This window comes from Rhincodon typus, chromosome 20 (assembly GCF_021869965.1).
Source record: "Rhincodon typus isolate 14 chromosome 20, sRhiTyp1.1, whole genome shotgun sequence".
NCBI lineage: Eukaryota > Metazoa > Chordata > Chondrichthyes > Orectolobiformes > Rhincodontidae > Rhincodon > Rhincodon typus.
Genome location: NC_063351.1, coordinates 17,532,994 through 17,545,030, shown reverse-complemented (window position 1 = coordinate 17,545,030; position 12,037 = coordinate 17,532,994). Strand labels below are relative to the sequence as shown.

General features: G+C 39.8%; 1 protein-coding gene across 1 annotated transcript in view; it reads left to right on the top strand.

Annotated features, from left to right (window-relative positions):
- LOC109932442 (kinase non-catalytic C-lobe domain-containing protein 1) overlaps nt 1–12,037 on the top strand; it is a 176,718-nt gene that overhangs the window by 68,542 nt on the left and 96,139 nt on the right. The gene's annotated exons all lie outside the window — the stretch shown is intronic.

Below are 12,037 nucleotides of genomic sequence, written 5' to 3'. Positions count from 1 at the left end.
GCTTCACCAATGATCTTCCTTCTGTCATAAGGTCAAAAATGAGAATGTTCAGTAACAATTGCACAATTTTCAGTGCCGTTTACAACTCCTCAGAGACTGAAGCCGTCTGTAAAAATAGGTAGTGAAACCAGTTGTCTTTTCTGCAGTGTTACTGTCTCTGTCTCATTGCTGTTTTCTCCCAATCAGTGAAAAGGACCCGTATTTTGTAATATTTTGAGGTAGAATTAGCCAAGGGTACCACACGTACAATCATATGGATAAGGAAAGATTTATCGAGCAACTGAAAAGTTCAAGGAGTGCAGAAATAAACAGGTCCATGTGTACTCTGGACTGATTGAGAGCTGCTTGCTTATGACCAGCAGATTGGTACAGAAAGTCCACAGCCAGCTAATTTATCCTGGAATATACTTGAATTAGATTCTGTCTCACCCTTCTTGCTTGATTGGGCATAATTCTGTCATATTCTCTTGAATGTCCCAGTCAGTGTCCTGATTCTTACGGAATCACTGTCAATCTTTTACATCAAGCTTATTCTCCCCTTAATTGGCTGTAGTTGTGAAGGATGTACCGTACCACTATGATGCAGCACACCTCTTTTTGGCTGTCCAGCAAAGCCCCTCTGAAGCGATGCAGGCATCAAAGCCTCATCTTAAGGAGTCCCAAGGTGTGCTCCACTATGGGCCTCATAGAAGTATGGGCAGGGTTGCACCACTGTTATGTGTTCTACTGAAGGATTTGTAAATGTGACATCAGTCCTGTTTGGAGGGGGTAACCTTTGTCTCCCAGCAACCATTTCTGTATGGCCCCAGGGACATGGAAGGAAGCAGGAACCTATGAGTTCTTGAGTACGTTGAGAAGTTAAGAGTCATGGCAGCTCCCTGGATAACTAGCGCAGACCTCCAAAATTTGGCATTGATGGTCAAATATATTTTGAACATTGTTGGAGTGGGTGTCTTGTTTGTTGACGAACCCTGCATATTGTTGACAGAGTGCTGTCAGGATGATGTGGATGCAGTCCTTTGTGGTGATAGTAAGCCAGCAACGTTAGAGAATCCCATTGCTTGGAATTCCCTCATCACAGGGAAACACTCAAAGAGCTGTGCTCTGGAGAACATGCCATCACTTACCTTCCAGATGGATTTATGGATTAAGGATTGGGAGCTACTACACAGGTTCCCAGTGGCTCCCTGGAGCATGGGTCCCATCTCAGATCCATGGGTAGATAATCCGTATGGAATATTGGAAGTAGTACACAGCCTGTCAGCAATGGTATTCCGGGGCCCTTGTATTAAACACTATGAAGCAATATTTTATTCCTTGACAGCGAATTTTGACTTCTTTGCAAGGAAGCCAATGCCAGGCCTCCCTTTGGAGTTCTGAGCTATGGAATCTTATCTAGATGTATGCTGCAGAACTAAACCATGAATGTTATATGGGAGATGCATGTGAAAAGCTCCCTGGTCAAAGGTTGAGAAAAGATGACGTGGTGCAGGGAAACGATGATGACTGTGGATTTGGATGAAGGCCAAGTGTGATGAGCTGCTGGTGCTACGTAAATGCTCTGACTTTCATGTAAGGAGTTTGCACCACCTAGTTTGTTAGGGGAGGAGGGAATTATTTTGAGCTGCTTATAACTGAGACATGATTAGCTCATAATGAGATGCAAATACATGGAAATAAGATCATCACCACTCAGTAGCAAGATTCAAAACTTGGTATTTAAACTGTAAGGTGAGAAATTGTAAGCTCCCCCCCCACCCACCGCAACGTGTCAAGAATCTGGCTATTCTTTCATTCTTGCCATATTTTCCTAACTTTCCTACCACTGCCTGTATTGCTCAAGATAATGGAAAATTCCTTTCATAACAACATCTCCCTCATCTGGAAGGAGGCAGGCAAGACAGGGTCTCTAAAGGCCATACTTGTGACTACCTTTAAGAAAGGAGTCAAAACTGAATTATAGAAGAGTATCCTGCTGTTTGCCACAGGAGAGGTCATTGCAAGATTTCATCCTCAGCTGTCTCCTGGATTTGCAATCCAAATTTCATCCATTGAGATGTACATCATCTTCATAGTGAGTAAGTCTAAGAAAATTGCAGATAGCAGCTGGAACCTATATACATGGCCGCTATGCACCCCACATTGGCCTTTGACTGTGTCAAAACGGAGAGGCTGTGGAATGTCCTCTTCAAATCTGATTGCCCTCGGAAATTCATCATCATTCTGCTCCTGCTGCATGATGGTATGCAAGCTGTGATCTTCACCAACGGATCTGCCATAGACCCAATATCAGTGCAAACAGGCATCAACCAAAGTCATCACACAAAATTCTCCAACTTCCTTGCCATAACACTGCATCTCATCTCATCTCCATAAACCTCCCCTCCTCAGTGGAGCAACTGTGCACGACAAGCAGTCTTTCATCTGTCACCTCTGGTTGTTATAAATCAGGAGGAGCCCAACCTCTGTCATCAAGCTGCAATACACAGATAATGTTTGTGTGTGCATGAACTCAGACACTGAGCTTCAAACCCATTGATGCATTCATGGAGGCATCTGAAAGAATTAGCCTTCGGCTGAACATCTGGAAGACCAAGATCCTACACCAGCTTGCTCCTGCTACTCAAAACAGGCCCTCCCCTCACAAACCTCTGACAATCAAGATCAATGACAAGCCATTGCCAGTGTGGAAGATCTTTCATACTTTGGCCACATCCTTTGAGCAATGACAGGCATTAATGCTGAAACCCGACCTTGCCTCCAGTGTGCTCATACAGCCTTCAGCTACCCGCAGAGAAGAATGTTTGATTAAAAGTGACCTCAAAGCCAGCACCCAGATGATGTGCCTGCAGGGCCACCGTGTTATCTGCACTCCTATATGCATCAGAGACACGGACAATGTTTTCACCAGCCCACAAGCAAGGTTCCTCCAACTATTATGGGTACACCAGGGGGCATGCTTGAGGAGCCTTGCTCCTGCAGTTGTCCAATAGTTATGAGGTATTTTTTAACAAGGAGGAGACTGGGGACTACCAGGAGAGTGAGCAAATTGACCGTGGCACCATGATACACGGAGCCATTTGAGTGAAGGGGAAGGAATAGCACTGTAGTATGGTGGGCGATAGTATGATTAAGTGGACAGACCCATGAGCAAAGGTCCCAAACATTGTGTTTCCTGATTTGTGCCAAGGTTATGGATATCTCCTCAGGAGTGGAGAGGAAGTTGGAATGGGAGGGGAAGGATCCACTTGTCATTCACATTGGTACGAATGGCAATGATTGGATTAAAATGGATGTTCTACTAAAACATTTTAAGCAGTTAGGGTCTAAATTTAAAGTAAAAGTCATCATATGAGTACTACTACCTGAGCCCCAGGCTAACTAGCTGGATGAATAAATTTAAAGCATTAATTATGTGGCTTAACAATTTGTGTAGAGGTACAGGTTTCAGTTTATGGGGTTCTGGCACCAGTACTGGGGCAGAAGGGAACCGGTTAAAATAACAAAGCAGCAAATTGGATCGAAGTGGGAAAACTGGCAAAAGGGAAAAATGAGTGGTTCTTAAATGCACACGGTATTCGATACAAAATAAATGCATTAACAGTACAAATAGAGGTTAATGTATTTATCTAATAGCTATGATGGAGACATGGTTACAAGGAAATCAAGGATGGGAGCTAAACATATAAAAATATGTGATTTTACAAAAGAACAGAAGGGAAAGGTAGAGTGATGGGATAGCTTTGTTCGTACAGGATGGAATAAGTATGACAGCAAGAAACGGTCTTGGATCTGCAGATTGAATCCATATGGGCAGAAATAGGAAATAGTGAGGAGAAGGAGATACTTGAGGACATATTTTACAGGCTCCCTAACAGTAGCTATACTGTAGAACAGAGAATAAATCAGGTGATATTAAGAACATGTTTAAACAAAAGTTAGTATATTAATAATGAGTGAGTTTATTCTTAACGTAAATTGGGCAAATCAAGTTTTCTGAAGTAACTACAAGGAAGAATTCATAGAGGGTATTTGGGAGCATTTCCTACAAAAAAATTGTTGTGAGTCCAAACAGGGATCAAGCTATTTTGCATCTGGCAATGTATAATAAGACAGATTTAATAAATGATCTAAGTGTGAAAGATCCCATTTGGATATAGGTAACATAGCAGAATTTAGCATTTGGTTTGGAGTGAAAACAACTGTGCTCAACTTAAGTAAGGTAATTACATAGAAATAAGGAGAGAGTTGGCTTGAGTGGATGGGGAAAGTAGTTCAGCAGGTAAGCTGATTGGTGAACAATGGCAGATGTTTAATAAAATTGTTTATGACTTTCAACAAAGATTAAGGGGAGGTGATGGCCCAGTGGTATTATCGTTGCACTGTTAATCCGGAGACCCAGGGAATGTTCTGAGGACCCAGGTTCATATCCTGGCATGACAGATGGTGTAATTTGAATTCAATAAAAATCTGGAAATAACTGTCTAATGATGATCATGAATCCATTGTTGATTGTCAGGAAAAGTCTATCTGGTTCACTAATGTCCTTTAGGAAAGGAAACTGCCATCCTTACCTGGTCTAGCCTACATGTGACTCCAGACCCACAGCAAAGTGTGATTGACTCTTAACTGCCCTCTGGGCAAATAGGAATGGGTAATAAGTGCTGACCTAGCAGTGATGCCCTCATTTCATGAATGGATAAAAAAAAATCCCAATGAGGAAGGAGGATTCTAGGAAGGGGATAAGCCAACAAGAGTATCAAGTTGAAATGAATAGCATTAAATATAGGAACATTTTAAATGCCAACAAAAGATGGCCAAAAACAGGCAGAAAATGAACTAAATGGGTTAGCTAATGAGTAAAATAAAAATTGACAGACAAAGCTTCTTTAAATATATAAAATGTGAGACTGACCCCAAATAAATATAGATCCTTTAAAGAATGGGCCAGGGGAAATATTATTGGGGAAATCAGGAAATGGCAGAGGAGCTGAATAAATATTTCACCTCAGTCTTCACAGTAGAAGACATTAATACCGTTCCTAGAATACTAAACAAAGAGGTGAAAGGTGGAGAAGGTATAAACACAATAACTGGGGATAAGGTATTATGGTAACCAAAGGGGCCAAAGCCAATAAGTCCCCTGGAAACCTCTTGTGTATTTTCCAGAATCTGGCAGTAATTTTCCAAGAATCCTTAGATTCTGGAAAAGATACAGAAGATTCGAAAATTGCCAATGTATTTCCCTTATTCAAAAAGAGACAGAAAGCAACAATAGGTAATTATAGCCAGTTAGCTTATTGTGTCTCAGTTTAAAATGTTAGAATCTAATATAAAGAATATAATAGCAGAGCATTTAAAAATGTATAATGTAATCAAGCAGAGTAAGCATGGCTTCATGAAGAAGAAATCAGACAAATTTATTAGAAATCTTTGAGGAGGTAACAAACAATATAGATCAGGGAGAATCGGGTGATGCAATATGTTTGGATTTCCCAAAGGCAATTGATAAGGTACCACATGTAAGGCTACTTAAGAGCCCATGGTTGGAGGTAGTACATTAGCATGGATAGAGGATTTTGACAATTGGAGGACAAAGAATCGGGATAAAGGACGCATTTCGAGATGGCAATTTGTAATTAAGCACCACAGGGATCAGTGCTCGAACCACAGTTATTTAGAATATATATTAATGATTTGGATGAGGAAGTGAATGTACTATTGCTAAGTTTGTGGATAATACAGAAATAGGTGGAAAGGCAAATGGTGAGGATGACACAAAGAATCTACAAAGGGATATGGACAGGTTACGTGAGTGGGCAACAACTGACAGTTGGAATATAATGCAGAAAAATGTGAGTTGATGCAGTTGACAGGAAGAATAGAACAACTGAGCTAAAATTATATAAGGCATTAGTCATAACTCACCTGGAATAGTGAACAGCTTTGGTCCCTTTATGTAAAAAAGATATACAGGAATTGGCAGCAGTCCAGAGAAGGTTCGTTAGGTTGATCTGAGACATTTTCTTGAGAGGTTGAATAGGTTGGGCTTGTACTCATTGGAGTTTAGAAGAATGAAAAGTGACCTTACTGAAGCATGTAAAATTGATAGGGGGCTTGTCAGGGTAGATATGGGGAGATTGTTTCCTTTTGTGGGAAAGTCTAAGAGCATATTTCAAAGTAAACGATTACCATTTAAGGCAGAATTTGGGATGACTTTCTTATCTCAGAGCATAGTTAATTTGTAAAATTCTTTATCACAAAGAGCTGAGTTATTGAGTGTATTCAAGGCTGCGATGGACAGATTTTTAATCAAGAAGAAATCAAGGAATTATGGGAAAACACAGGAAAGTGGAGTGAAGATTTATCAGATCAGCCATGATCTCATTGAATGCTGGAACAGATTCAATGGACTGAGTGGCCTACTTATGCAACTACATCTTATAGGCTTAAGGAATTAACAAGAATGAGTTTAATAATTACTAAATGCAAAACAAAGTAGCAACACATGTACACACAGATTAGAAATCAAAGGTGAATCAACTATGATTAAAATTATAATAAACAGTGGGTCAGTCTTTGAATTGTTGCTGGAATGTTGTGTTGAATGGATAGTTGAGTGTTCTGGCTGTTGCAGTAGATGTCACCAGAAGATTTGACTTTGGTAGTTGAACAAGCGATTTTGAGATTCTTGGTTTTAAAGGTTGTTTGAACTCTTTTGTCCTGATTCCTTTTGACAGTGGCTAGCTGGCAACACTTAAAGAGAGAGAGAGAATTTTGCTTTTTTGCTTTACCTGCAATGCAGGAGTATTTAAATGACTGGTTTCAGAGCTGTGACCTGCACAGTATTCTAGTAAATGCGTGCTAGGATGTTAGGTTGCTATCCCCCACAGCTCAGGTTTGGAGCTTGCTTTTATCCCCTGCCCCTGTTCATCCTTGAAATGGGGCAAACTCAGATAGGCCCACATTCGCAGCATTGAGTCACTGCTTATAGTTAATTAGCTATGTGAAGTGGGCCACACTGTCCACATGCCTGACACAAGACCCCCAAACCAAGCTCCCAGGCTTTTTCACAGCATATGTGCAGAGGAAATGCTTCAAGGAGATCCTTCAATCGTCCTGAAAAATTGCAACATCACCACTGATTTGTGGGAGTCTCGAGCCCAAGGCTGGCCAAACTGGAGAATAAAAAACATCCCCAAAGCTGCCAACCAATTTGAGTCTCTCCAACAGGCCCAGGTGGAGACCAAGTCCAAATAGCTGAAGAGGTGTGTGAAAACCTGAGCATCCTACCCACCTGCCTCTTTAGACATCGCTTGCTCCATCTGTGTAGAGAGTGCTGATCCAATATTGGACTGTCCAGTCACCCCAGGACATACAAGTCTGGAGTGGAAGAAATTCATCCTCTGTCCCAAAGAAATTGACTAGACAGAAAAGATTTTGAAGCAGCAGCAGTTCCTGGGGATCACACCAGACAAAATGCTGAAGATCCATAAATATTGCCACAATAACATTTGAAGAAGTAAACATTTTAGGATGTGTTGCTTGGATAATACATAATAATATTATCTCTTTGTTTTCAAAACCTTCCATTGCCCCTTCCTATCCCTGCAATCTCCTGCATTCCTACAACCCTTTGAGATCTCTGCATTTCTTCAAGATCCAATTTTTTTTAGCATCCACAAATTTGATGATTTCATGTTTGGAGGCCATGTTTTTAGCTACCTCAGTCCCAAATTCTCGAATTGCCTTCCTAAACTTGCTGTATAACTCCCTATCTCTCTTTACATGACTCTTCCGAAACCTACTTCTTTGGTCAAGCTTTAATCACCTGGCTGGACATCTTATATAGCCCAGTGTCCAATTTTGTTGGTTAATTTTCCTGTGAAGCACCTTGGAACGCTTTACTGTGTTAAAGCTGCTAAATAAATGCAAGTTGTTGTTGAATAATACCAACAACATTATATTTAAGTTCTACAAAAACTTACTAGAGCCACAACTTTTGATCATGGTACACTGTGGAGATAACAAGGCACCCTAGAGAAGGTCAATCAAAATGATATCCAAATGTTAGCCCAACGGGACTTGGAGGTTATTTTGTTGGAAAAGTGCAAAGCTAACGGAAGTTATGATTGGCATATTTGGAGTCTGTTCTATTCATGACTTTATTTGGCTAAATAGGAGGATAGGGTATTTGTACCAAAGAGATTAGAAAGTTAGATATTAAGGAAAATTTATTTTGCCAAGGGTAATTGACTATTGAAGATGGGTGCACTGAGTATGGATTTCCTGTGGATAAATTGCTAAGCTTGACAATACCTATGAATCTTGCTCAATTACATTTGTGGGCAAGGGTCCTTTGTGGACTCTGGCTCTGTTACTATAACTTTGATACAGGGCTCCTGCGGTACTGTGGTGGTGTCCTACCTATGAGCCGGGAGACCTGGGTTCATATCCCACTTGCTCCAGGTGTGTTATAACATCGCTGAACAGATTGATTAAAAATACCTTAAATGGGCTCATAGTGAATTGACTGCTCCTATTAGAGCATAGCCAAAGTTCTTTCCCAGGACACTTTGTATTTCTGTTGGCTATCAGCCATGATTGAAGGGTGGAGCAACTCAATGGACCAAACAGCTTAATTCTGCTCCTACATCTTACAGTCTTATGGCTAGGCAGCCTCTTGACTGAACCTGGCAAGCTGCTTCTGGGTGTCCATGTGAAATGGGCAGCAATATTTAAATGAGGCCAGGCTGTTACAATGGAACAAGCCTCCCTGTGTACTACTTGGTTGGAATATATGTGTGTTACATTAGTTGATCATCAGCTCATTAAAATTTCTTGCTGTAAAGGAGGTCGGTGCTCTGCTAACACAACAACTATCTTACATTTATTGTCACTTGTTTTGATCCCAATAATTGGCTGGCTCCATTAAACTACCGCACATACTCACAATGTCTGAACACCTCCACCTTTATGTCATGAAATGCAATCTCAATCTTTTGATGCAAATCAGAATAGAACAGAAAAGCTCTTTTCTTTGTAACAAGAGCCTTAGCAGGGCATGGCAGATACTATACTGTATTGACTTGTTTCTCAATATAATGTTCTTGGTCTTGCATGTTAGGACTTGTGTATTTGCTTAGTCATTGAAATATAAGCTCTTTGTTTATACAAAAGGACAAATGATGAATGTAATCTTTGGCTCCGTCCAATTAATAGATTAACATTCTCTGGATCACTTGGCCTGCAACTGACATTACCCAATGGTGCAATATGTCAGTGTCAAGTTATAGTTTAACTGGCAGATCTCCCATGGCATTGCTCATGGTGAGTCAGAAGTTAAATAATTTTACTGCTGTGTGAATCAAGGATGTGGACATTTTCGTTGAGCTTGAGCTCAGTTAGCCAAAGAGATTCTTGATAATTTTAGCTCATTTATAATTTCCAACTTCATTCAGACCTCTGTAATCTCAGCATTCAGCAGTGGGTCTAGTTTCTGTCATGGCTCAACCGTTCTGACTAATTTCAGTTTCCTTATCTGCTTGTCCTGTGTAGAGTGAATAATATTCTTACACAGCCTGTTATTGTTGCAACTTCTAAACTAACATCCCGAATGCCCACCCTCTGTCAAGTATCCCATCATGCCAGGAAGAAACTAAGCATGACTACGGCACTTATTTCAAGATTAGCATGCATTTTAATTTTAATCCAATTAATATTAACCTTGTTGTCCCTAGTTCACAACACAGTATATGTATGTTATGTAAGAATAACATTAATAACACTGACTTACAATGGCAGAGTAAAATTCAGTTTTTACCACATGATATTTCATCGTTTATCACTGCTCTGTGAATTGTATTCCACAACTGTGAAAAATGTAAAAAGCCAAATTGAGACCTGGAGGACACACAATAAAAATTACAGATAGAAGTTAACTAACTGGGATTTAGAGGGATTAGTAGGGTTAGGATTTTGCAGTTGAGTCACATGTCACAAAATCCAATAGGTCCTTTAAGTATACACACTGTGTTTCAATTAGATCATTAGAATACAGCAGCAATCTTAACAAGATTGGGCCTTCAGTTCCCACCTCAATTCAATGAGAAAAGAACCTGTGTCCAAAAAATGATATGGATATGTTTGTAGCCTTCCCTACTGCGACCAAATGGAACAGTAGTGCTCCTTTGGGCTCCACAATTAAATCCTTTCCTGTGAATGATTTCTTCCAAACCACACTTGGCTGTATTTGTTTTCTCTGAGGGTGGTGAACCTGTAGAACTCTTTACCACAGAGGACTGTCGAGGCTGAGTTCTTAAGGATATTCAGGGTTGAGATGGACAAATTTCTAATCAGTAAAGGAATAAGAGTTTTTTGGCATAAGGCAGGAATGTGGAGATGATCTCATTTAATGGAGGAGCAACTTGATGGGCCAAATGAACTAGTCCTGCTCAGACAACTTAAGGTCTTACAAGCTGCTCCTGAAACCCCTTCAAACTACTTATATTCTATTTGTTGCAGCTTTTGCCTACTTGTGTCAGTCATGTTTGAATAAATGAAAACTCCTGCTACTTTTTGTTTTAGGGGTAACATTTTTGCATTTAGTTTGAAGTATTGTTATTTTGATACATTTTGCTCTTTGATGTCACATTTTTGCTTTTAAATTTTCCTTCGTATTCAACCAATATAAGTTGTTTTTCTCTTCTTTTAAGTCATAATTGATAGAAAGATAATTCCTCTAGAAATATTTTGCAGTCGGAGAGCTGAATAACCACATCCATATTGCCTTATCCAAAGAGGCAAGCATACAAGCGCTACCAGAATTATTTGTGCGTGTCCTAGGCAGCCTATCTTTACAGCTTGGATTTCACTAGAGAGCCACTTACAACACTTAACATATTTTTCAACTAGGGCTGAAATGCCTCTGCTTGAGGTATACTGTGCACATATATGGGTAATATTGTGATTATTTGGGAACTTTTTGATGGTTGTTGTACAAAAGCATCCAATATAAATATGAGGCTCGTTATGTCAAAGTGCATGTTTCAGCAGCATCAAACTTGGAGCAAAAACATTCAAAGTACCTTGGAAAACCTTTACAACAAGGTGAATTGTTTTTGCTGTGCCAATGAGGTAGTCACATCTACTGTTAGGTCTTCCCAAGACGTATGACAAACAGACCGTTCAGAAAGATTCCTCCTTGCGTCCACAATGTAACCTTCCTTTCCTACACTTATTACAGCATTACCTTGTGCTGTCTCACTAAAAGACCGCTTACAGTTTTCTCATTTATTGCCTTCAATCTTACTGGTGCATGAGTACTTGTTGAGATACAACAGCTGTTCTTTGAATCTAATGTTCTCCTGTATATCCCATCCCTGTCCCCTGTATACGCATAACACATGGCTTAACCTATGTTGAAATCTACTTGTGCAATTCCTGATGGTCTACCTATATCGCATTGGAAGAATTTGTCTCGAACATGCTAGGCAAGTTTTGTAGTTGATTTGTCATTCTTTGTAACAATTTTCTTTTTAAGAGGGACAGTTTGATTTCTACAAGTTATGGTGATGTTGAGATCTGGTAATTTGAGAAGCAATCCTCTTCCAGTTCCACACAAATTTTACACATTTTGGGATTTTGATGCAAATTAGTCTGGTAAATAATTTTTGTACAGTGGGTTCCCCGATTTACAAAAATCAACTTATGAATTTTCGTACTTATGAACTTAGAAGTATGTATTAATTTTAAAAATCCAACATACAACGTTTCCTGTACTTACAAACATAATTTGTATTGTCCTGCATTGTGTTCTGACTCGCATACAAATCACCTTGCAAATAGACTCAAGGACAGAACCTCTTTGCAACCAGGAACTGCCCATACAGTCTTTTAAAGTGTTTTTGTTCCACATCAATCATTCTTAAGTTTAAGGTTTAACTTGAAAAGGTGCTATAAGGTAACAATAATAACACATCTTTGGTAACCTGGATGTCATGGTAGTTATTGTAAGTGCAGGGATGGGGAAAACTGT